The 9,720-nt window shown below is 32.2% G+C and overlaps 1 pseudogene; it reads right to left on the reverse strand.

The window, feature by feature from the left end:
- Window positions 1-215: 215 nt before the first annotated feature.
- LOC120143248 lies at window positions 216-6,253 on the reverse strand (annotated as a pseudogene).
- Between the last annotated feature and the right edge of the window lie 3,467 nt (window positions 6,254-9,720).

The raw sequence follows: 9,720 nt of genomic DNA on the forward strand, positions 1-9,720 counted from the left end.
CTGGGGATCGCGTTGCGATTTTTATTTCGCGTTGCGATTTTGTTGGTCATTTTGGCAAATCCAAAAAAAGTTGGTTAAAATCGTATATTATAACTTTTTTTTGGTCACTGAGGCGATTTTCTCATTACAAAACCATTCGACGGGAAAAAAACCAGAAAATTATTATAAAATATCTTTTAATCTTTTGACTGACTGGTAAAGCAAATTGTTGGAGATTGTGATTTGATTGGCATGTATACCTTAAAATGAATGAGGAGAAAGGAAACAATAACTAATAATGAACAGTATTAGCCATAGATGGCCGTCTGGAAACAATATTAAACTGTACAAACTATGAATTTATGGCTGTGCTGTGTGATCCAACATCCATTACTCCAGAACAGTGACCTCATGATCCACCCTCCAATAGTTTGCATCATTGAACTCCATCCCACCATCCGATTTCTCCTTTTCTGCCACCTTTGGAATTACGTGCCGCTTCAAAGGTCCAGCTTCCCCAACTATTCCTTCTTTTAAAGCCTGCTCCATTGCTTTCTCCGTACCTTCTAATTCCACCCCTATGAATTCAACATCCTCTTCAAACAAAGACGGCACTGCTGATGGTGATTTTTGACTTGTCTCACTGCTCACTGATCCCTCACTTGAACCCGTGGAGTTCGAGGATCCATTTGGAAGTATGGATTTCCCATCTGAAGGCGAACCTCCCTCCCTAATCACCGAATCAGTATGACTCAGCATGTTGAACTCTGAACTGTCGTCATCAAGAAATGGATTCTTGCTCGAACCACCTACCTGCAAATCCAAAGGTTCTCCCCATTTCACCCACTCCAGTACAGGTCTAGCTCCAAACAAGTTCTTGTTTTCTGGTGTGTCTCCATCGGTCACGGAATAGTTGTTCAAACCCATTCATTGGGTTGGAAGTAGACATGCCATTTTCATTCACTTTATCCTCCCCTCTAACTACCACCTCATCATCATTACTGCTTTTACCACCATTTTCAGTGCCGTTCAAGTTAATCTCATGCATCATCTCTGCAGGGGATGTGCCTGTTGGTGCATTACCGGTTCTGTTGTCTTGGAAGGCAAACCAGTTGGAATTCGTTAAAAGACTGCAGCATTAGAAAAACATGGTTTGCAGTCTCCATTAATATGGCTACTTTAACAAAAGAATATAACTCTAACCCGTACGTTTACAATGCAACTGTCATTTGTGGCTCTTAAACAACATCCACCCATCTGGAGAGTCCATCGTAAACCTCATAAGCCAAAAGCTTCATTACAACGAGCTATCTTAATTGGAATCAGGCGTGAATGTTGAATAGGGGTACGGTCATGTTTTTCTAAGCTTATCCATATATTTGGATGATCTTTAGAGACCATATCCACATATCCATACCATATGTTAAACATAGGTACTTCCACAAAAATAAAGAGTCGACGCAACCTAAACTATAATAACGAACAAGAAGAAAACTCACCTCCCCTGATCATCACCAAGCCTCAAGGATGATATAACAACCTCAGCAGATTCATAATCAAAGTATACATCCTGCAGAGTGAAAACATATATTAAAGGTAGATTTTGATGTTAAAAGAAACAATAAAAATTCCTATTTGTTTGGTTTCTCCATCACTCATGCTGTTCTTAACACAACCCTCAGTTATGTCACCATCAATTTCTTTAATAGGCAAATAGAGAAGCCTTCGGAAGACAATTTAATGGCAGGTCAAACACACAGATGATTTCAGTTAATCAAAAGAAATTGGAGCCACTCACACCATCATCTTGATCAAGAGCACCATGGTCCTGAAAGGAAGTTAAATAAGAAAAATAAGTAAAGCAAACAGGTAGAATTCAAGAATCAAGATACTGTTAAGAGAAGCCAAAACACATACTCCGTTATCTTCATTGCCATAGATTTTATATTTGAAAGCTTCGCTTAGGTTATTTGCTAAAGCTGCAACATCATAATCTCTATCATGAATATCATCCCCGTCACCGTCCCGTGTTCTGTCTTGCAATGATGTTGGACGACTGCACATGAGAAGGAAAATATATGAGACTCTTTAAACAATTTTTCTGTTAGATCTCACAACTATGCAGTTACTATGAAAAGCTATGATGTGTTACAACATGGACAGAAAATTGGTATACTATCAGAAGCTCCACATCTGTACACATAACAGAAGAGTGCTGTAATTTTTTTTTTTGAAAAAAATGAGAAAACCATAACTCAAATTTCATGTCATTTTTACAAATCTGCCACCAGACCTCGGAGTCTATGAGCGCAAGAACTCTCACTAATATATATATATATATAATATATATAAGAGACGAGTGACCTTCAATCACGTCCTACTAATCTGTCTGCAGTAAATCTATGAAGATAAACAAGAACATACCCACTAGCCCATCGATAAACATTTTCAACTGTGTTACGTTCTTGCAGAACATTGGCTTGCCATTCAATCCATTCACTGTTTTCCTATATAAATTTATGAACTCGAGTCAGAAAAATCACAAGATATACTTTTTTAATAAAGAATCAGAGCAAAATATTCTAATTCATCATATCAATCCAGCCATGCATTTCCTGCAAAAGCAAGAAACCACTAATGTGCCAAATACAAAAACTAATTCTGATGAACTTAAATCAGATTTACCAAAACACCCAAAAAATTATACCCTAGTGTAATTTTGACAGAAAGCAATAAATACAACATTAGCAAGCAGCCAATTCCACACCTGTAGATATGCCTGAACACTGCTGTTGCTGCTTCCCAACTGTATAAGTTTGTTTGAAATACGTGTAATGTGTCCGATGTTTCCTGCCCGTGGTGCACGTTTTCCAACAGCAGGTAAAATTGGCTGTTTGACCAGAAAAGGGGGTTAAGCTGACCGCACAATCAGGGAGCAGTTAAACAGCTTCTAGTTAAAATCAGTTAAGCACCCATTAGTAGAATTCAAAATAGAAATACGATTAACATCTACCAGATTATTGTCACCAGAAAGAATTGGTTGTTTGTCAGTTTGGAGAAATCTCCCAATTAAATCACTTGTGGAGAAGGTGATCAAGTATTGCATCATTCTTGCTCTTCAGACATGATAATATTATATTCTCAACATGATGATGTAATGCATTGTTGAATGGATACCTGGATAATTTGAAATAAACAAATGAATCTTAGCCTGTCAAAAGAAATGATCTGCCACCTCCTCAAGAGGACATCAAGCATATTTAACTAGATACAATCTTCCAACAAGCTGTTTACATTTCATTCAAGATAACATGTTTAGCAAGAGCTTACTCAAAGAAAAGATCAAGAACACGTTGAATGGTTCCTGAGCTGACTAATTCCTTCTCTGCAGCTTCATTTCCTGTTCTCAACAGGACAGCAATGAACTCCACAATCTAAAAATAAATAAATTACAATATAATACATTAATAACAGAATAAACTATGATACAGCCTGCCAAAAGCCTGATATGCATTGTGAACAAACACCAGATAAATCAAAGAGGTGCCAAGTTGAGTATCCGTGTTTGTTGGCAAACAAAACTTCTTTCAAAATATAAGATGAACCTTTAGGCGATGCTTCCCCAGAGGCGGCCTCAGTTCTCCATATGTGGTAGGCAAAATCTTCTCATCAGATGAAACATTCAAAAGCACGAGTAAGTCACCTACACAACAAGCAGCAGTCTTCAACACCATAGCTAAAATGAAAACCAATATGTTACACGTGCCTAGGAATATATGGAAACTATTACAACTTTCAGAAAAAAGCTCCACTCACCAAGCTTAGGGAGCATTGCATTGATAGTCTCTGGATATACAGGGATTGGAGGCTCATACATATGCTGATTTCGGAAATAATGCATTAAGGGAGAAGCAATGGCTGATCTCTTTGGATCCAACAATTAGATACAAACTGAGAGAGAGTGTACAAGGCCATATTTTGAATGTGAATCTTCCAATGCATGACCGAATATCCTTGCAACAAAACTGTTGTTGAACATATGCAGAATTATAGGTCAAGTCAAAAACCTAAACACAATGGAGAATCAAGACGGTGATGCAAGTAGAGAAGAGACAAGAAGGAACTAGATCTCACAAACCTTGGACTAGAGAGCTTATTGGCTAAAGGTGAGGACGCATTCCGTGTTATTGCACATAATGTTTCTGCTGCATTACCATGAACCTCAGGTTGACACTGGTCATTGTAAAAAACAAGTTGTGAGACTCATTACAAAGTCCGGTATGCCATTAAAAAGACAAAACAAAAGATTTGCACATACAGATGGATTTAATTTATCCACGATCATTTCCAGCAAACTGCTATCCGCTAACCATTGCATTACATCCAAAAAATTAGGATAAACATGATCATCAGCACCTACTAGCCGAACCAAAACCTGCAAAATAGGCACAATCTTACATCAAGTTTCACCAAAAAATATTTTATGAAAAACCATATAAAATCCTCTACTGCAATAAAACAACACAGAATATCTCAGGTACCTCCATGATGGATGTGATTCCTATCAAATCAACCAGTTGGCACAACACATCTTGATGTGCCTGTTAACAAAATGCCCCAGTTAATCCGTATAAATATATAACTATACAACAGTCTATCCTTTGTGGTTAAGGGATAATAAACCACTGAAAAACTCAATTCTGCCTAGCAAATCACAATTGGATAGTAAACACAAAAGCTTTACTTACTTGGATGTAGTTCATAAGCGGAATAGTCTTCCGTAGCATAAGGCATATAACAACCTAAATTTTGAAAGGAAATGAAACTTATCAAGTAGTAATAAATATAAAAAGTAGCATTAATAGAAAACTGGTCGTAATAAATACAAGAAGTAGCACCCATAGAAAACAAGACACGAAAAAAAACATAGGAAAAAAAATAATCAGAAAATGAACAACACACCTTACTGAAATAACCAGCTAGCAAAGCACTGTGAGGACAGTTAGGTTCCAAGAAGGAGAAAAACAAGTTCACCAACTGCAACAAAGAGAAGTGTACAAAACAAAATACATCAATTTCCATAGCTAAAGATGCATAATCAATAATGAAAATGAAACTCATACCGTTTCATCCTCAATTAAAGTCTTCAGAATAACATCGATCTCACATGTAAAGATCTCGCAGGCAATGAATGGGAACCTAGACATGAAAATGAAAAGATCGTTAAGAAAGGGTAGAATTAGCATCAGAAAAGTTACAAGGAAACAGAAAGAAATCAAGTCATTTCCTCAGTCCAGATGAAAATGACATACTTGAAGGTCCGTTTTCTGTCAGCATTTTCTGAAGGTTCATCGACAATATACCGTAATAACTGCTCAACTTGAGCTCTATCTCGCAGACTGAAAGTTACAAAATTAAGTATAATGAGCATGAAGCAAGACGACTCAAAATCAGATTATATAATATAATCACTTCAGGAGTTTAAATGTAGCAAATAACTTCTAAATTCAAACAAAGTAGGAACTGATAGAACATAAAAACATAATAAAAATTAAGGAAAGGCACAATGAGATATAGTGGCAAAAATTACAAATTGATGAGTCGACTATTTAAAGCTTTGCACTCTTGGATTATTTCTTCCTCGTCGAGAAGCTCTTCCAAAGTAAAGTTTTCCTTGTCTAAAATCGACTCCACCTAGAAAAGAATACCAGTCAATGAAACTAACCAAAATCCCAGTAAATACACAACAATATAACTAGAACAATTGGTTTGAAATGGACAACCAGTATCAATCTAAAAATGTAAATCCAGCTAACCATATCTGGACAGTTTAAATGTTTTTCGCAAATTAGATAGAATTGCAATTAGCACTGAATAAGAAAGTTCGGCTTCAAAATTCCAGCCACTTCCAACTAAAAAAAGAGCTTAAAAATAAAAGGGAATACATAGAGTTGAATAAAATTAAATTTCCCAACGACGAGGACAAATCTGTCACTGAAACTACTATGCTGGCATCGATGAATCTGAAGTAAATTTCAAATTAACTACCAGCCAGAATATATAGATATATATTAATGAAAAATTAAAAAAAAAATGCTCATTACATCGTATAAGATTAGTCTCAAAAAAAGGAAAGAAGATCAAACGTAGAACGTAAAGCATTGAAATAAAAACTCAAAATAGTTTACGTGTAATTAATGAATGACTCAATTAATTTAGTATAAAAATTACTCACGGGAGAAGAAGCAGAGAGAGATGTGAGCCTCCAAAACATGGTAATAGGAAGCAACGATCAAGCAGATGAGCTGAATAGATCTGAAAACCCTAAAATTAACCAGACAATCTAGGAAATGTCCAAAGGTTGCTCAAAAACGACGAGATCCAGAGAAGGGAAAGAAAATCTAAATCCTTAATACTAATAAATTTAATACTCTAGTAGAATCATATATTACATGTCATATTACATGTCATCGTTCGATTATAATATTAATTTTATTTTAATATAATATATTTATTTTTATCAAATGTGTATCATCTTTTAATTGAAAGAAAACAAATAAAAGTAAATTGAGATAATTTTTTTTAAAAAAATTAAACATGTATTCAACCATTAAATTAAAACCATTGCTCGATCTCAAATAGACATCATGATATATATATTTTGTTTCTTAATGTATAAATACTTAAATTTATAATATTTTATATATATTAACTTAATAAATATTTTTATATTAACTTATTAAATATATTTTATAATTAATTTAATTAAATTTTTTTTATTTTCATTAAAAATATATATTTTATGTTAAAATTTATTTTAAAGTATAATTAAATTGAGAGAATATATAAATTATAAGGATCAAATGTATGATTATAGAAACTATCACACCATATATTTTGTTAATTATTAATGAAAATTAACTCATGACATCTTTTAAAAAAAATTAAGTATATTTTAATTAAATAAAAATAAAAGTAATTATATCTTATGTTTTTTAAATCACTAACTAAAAGTGAATAAAATATAAATATAAATGATTATCTACATAATTAACCCTTATTTTTACTATGTATCTACCCAACGTACCCCTGGAATTTGATAAAAATATCTTAGCTTTTTGTTTGGTTTTCGTGCAACATTTTTAATTTCTTACTAGTTTTTCAAACAAATATTGGAGGTAATTTCCGTATCAAAACTAATGGTAATTAGTTTTGTGACGCGGGATAAGATAACGATTATCCTGCAGGCTAGTTCTAATAGATGATTCACATGAGAAAAAGAGTCTTAAGGGTTTAACAAAATATTATAAAATCAAACAATGTGAAAATCAGTCCACAAGCCGGACTATTATAGCCAAAAATCGTGTTTATCCAAATGTTGCAAAAAATAACAAAATCTCTAAAATCACTCTAAATTAAAATTCAAAATAAAATATGCAATCTCCAAAAAAATCCGGCCCAAATCGGATTTAAAATGACTTCCTAATTGACAAGCGAAATATTATCATAAATAGTAAAAAATAAATAAAACTAGTGATTCGGAGGGGAAAATAACAGAATTTGAGGTCGAAAAAAGGCCACATGCGTGCGCGTCGAAAGGAGCTTTTCGAATTAGGGTTTTATGCGCGATTCCGACACCCGTAACCAAAGTTATGACTAAAAGACAGAAACGCACTCAAAACTACCCTAACGAGGAACATATCACAATCAACTCCCGCCTTTGTGCTGATATGTCAACTCATGGTATCTCAACGCCATCAAGGTGCAATCTGACAACTCAACATCATCTGTCTCGGATCCCCTCCATCATTTTGTGGCATTTTCTAATACTTAATAATAAAAAAAAACTAATGAAAGTAATAAAGATTGAAAGAATAATGGTAAGAAGTAGGGGTATTCAAAAATCAACTACCCCGTATTTTTTGGGTACCAAGTACATTTATTTGATTTTTTCGGTGGTATATTTGTCGGCCTATGACTCGATCCATTAAATTTGGGTATCTGGTAATTGGGTACTCGTAAAATTTTTTGTATCCACATTTTCGGCTCATGGGTACCCGATATATATATATATATATATATGTGTGTGTGTGTGTATATATTAATTTATTTTTTTAAAAAATCACATAAGAAAAAAATATAAAAATTCATAATACACAATCCAAACAAAAAAATTAGTGATTTGAAGTTAGTTTTAAATAGGGGTGTTCATTATTCAGTTTTAACCAAATTAACCGATCGAACTGAATTAGTTCGGTTTATTCGGTCGGGGAACAATTAATAATTTTAATAGAATTCAGTTAACGGTTAACTCGGTTCAAAATCGATTAATTAACCGAATTAATCAAAATTATTAAATATTAAATATATATTATATATACTAAATCCATGTTTTAAGTTCAAACTCATTAAGAATTAAGATCAAATTATTTTTTAGCCACACTAAATTCATTAAATTATCAATATCTAATTAAATTTTAACCCAAATAAAAAAATATATCTATTATAATTAAATTAATTAATTTTAAAAAGTTATAAAAAAATTCAGATAGTCGGCTAACAAACCAAAATAACCGAACTTTGTTCGGTTCGGTTAATATTTTTAAAAAAAAAGTTCGGTTAATTCGGTTCGGTCGGTAGCTAATTAACTGTTTGAACACCCTTAGTTTTAAATATATATATATATATATATATATATATATAATATATATATATATATATATATATATATATATATCATTAAAGTTTATTTCCAAAATAAAATATTAAAAATATTAATATCGATCGTCAAATCTCATATTAATAAATTAATAAAATATTTATTTGAAAATTTTAAAACTTAAAAGTACACCATACAAATTTAAGAAAAACTTAGGGAATTAAATTTAATTTTAGGATAAAATATTAACGAACCTAAAATAAAAATATAATTTAAACTATATATATATATATATTAAAACTAACGGTCAGGTTCAGTACCCGATTATAAAATAATTACGGTCCAGACCCGGGCCAACTACCCGAAAAGAATTACCTGATTTTTTAAGTTCGAGTTGACATGTCAACGAGTCGTATCAATCGGATAAAATATTTTTGAATACCCCTAGGTAAAATTACTAGAAATCAAGGAGATGTAGGTATTTATGTAAAAGTCTTGAACTGCACTCAGGCTATTTATGTAAAAGTTCTTATTTCAATATGCTAATGAGGGTACAAGGTGATGGAGAGATTAAAATGTCATTTGCATTTATATAAGTTCCCCCCCCCCCATAAGATTATCACGTATAAATACGGATTATAAAAATAGGTAATAACCTTGATCGTTTTGATAAGATTGTGTGAGACATCGAACACATATTAAAAATTAAATAAAAAATTTAAACGAATAAAAAATATAAAAAAGAACAAACAATTGAAAATATATTAAAAAGCACTAAATTTTAAATCAAAGAAAAAAAAAATAACATAACAATGTAAAAACATCCAACTAAAACTACTTAAATTAAAGAAAGAAATAGTAAAAAAATTTAAAGAGAAAATGCAATAACCTATTGCATGTACTTGGTTTTTTTTTAACTATTTAAGTAAAATTAAATTACTCTCAAAAGATAAGATTTAAGACTCCAAATAAATATCTAATTCAAAAAAAATAATCTTCCGTTTAGGACATCATCAACTCATGCAAGTAGGTTTTAGGCAGCTCAAAAACTACTTTCATGTAGTCGATGAAATTGAAACATA

Source organism: Hibiscus syriacus, unplaced genomic scaffold (assembly GCF_006381635.1).
Source record: "Hibiscus syriacus cultivar Baekdansim isolate YM2019G1 unplaced genomic scaffold, ASM638163v2 tig00002237_pilon, whole genome shotgun sequence".
NCBI lineage: Eukaryota > Viridiplantae > Streptophyta > Magnoliopsida > Malvales > Malvaceae > Hibiscus > Hibiscus syriacus.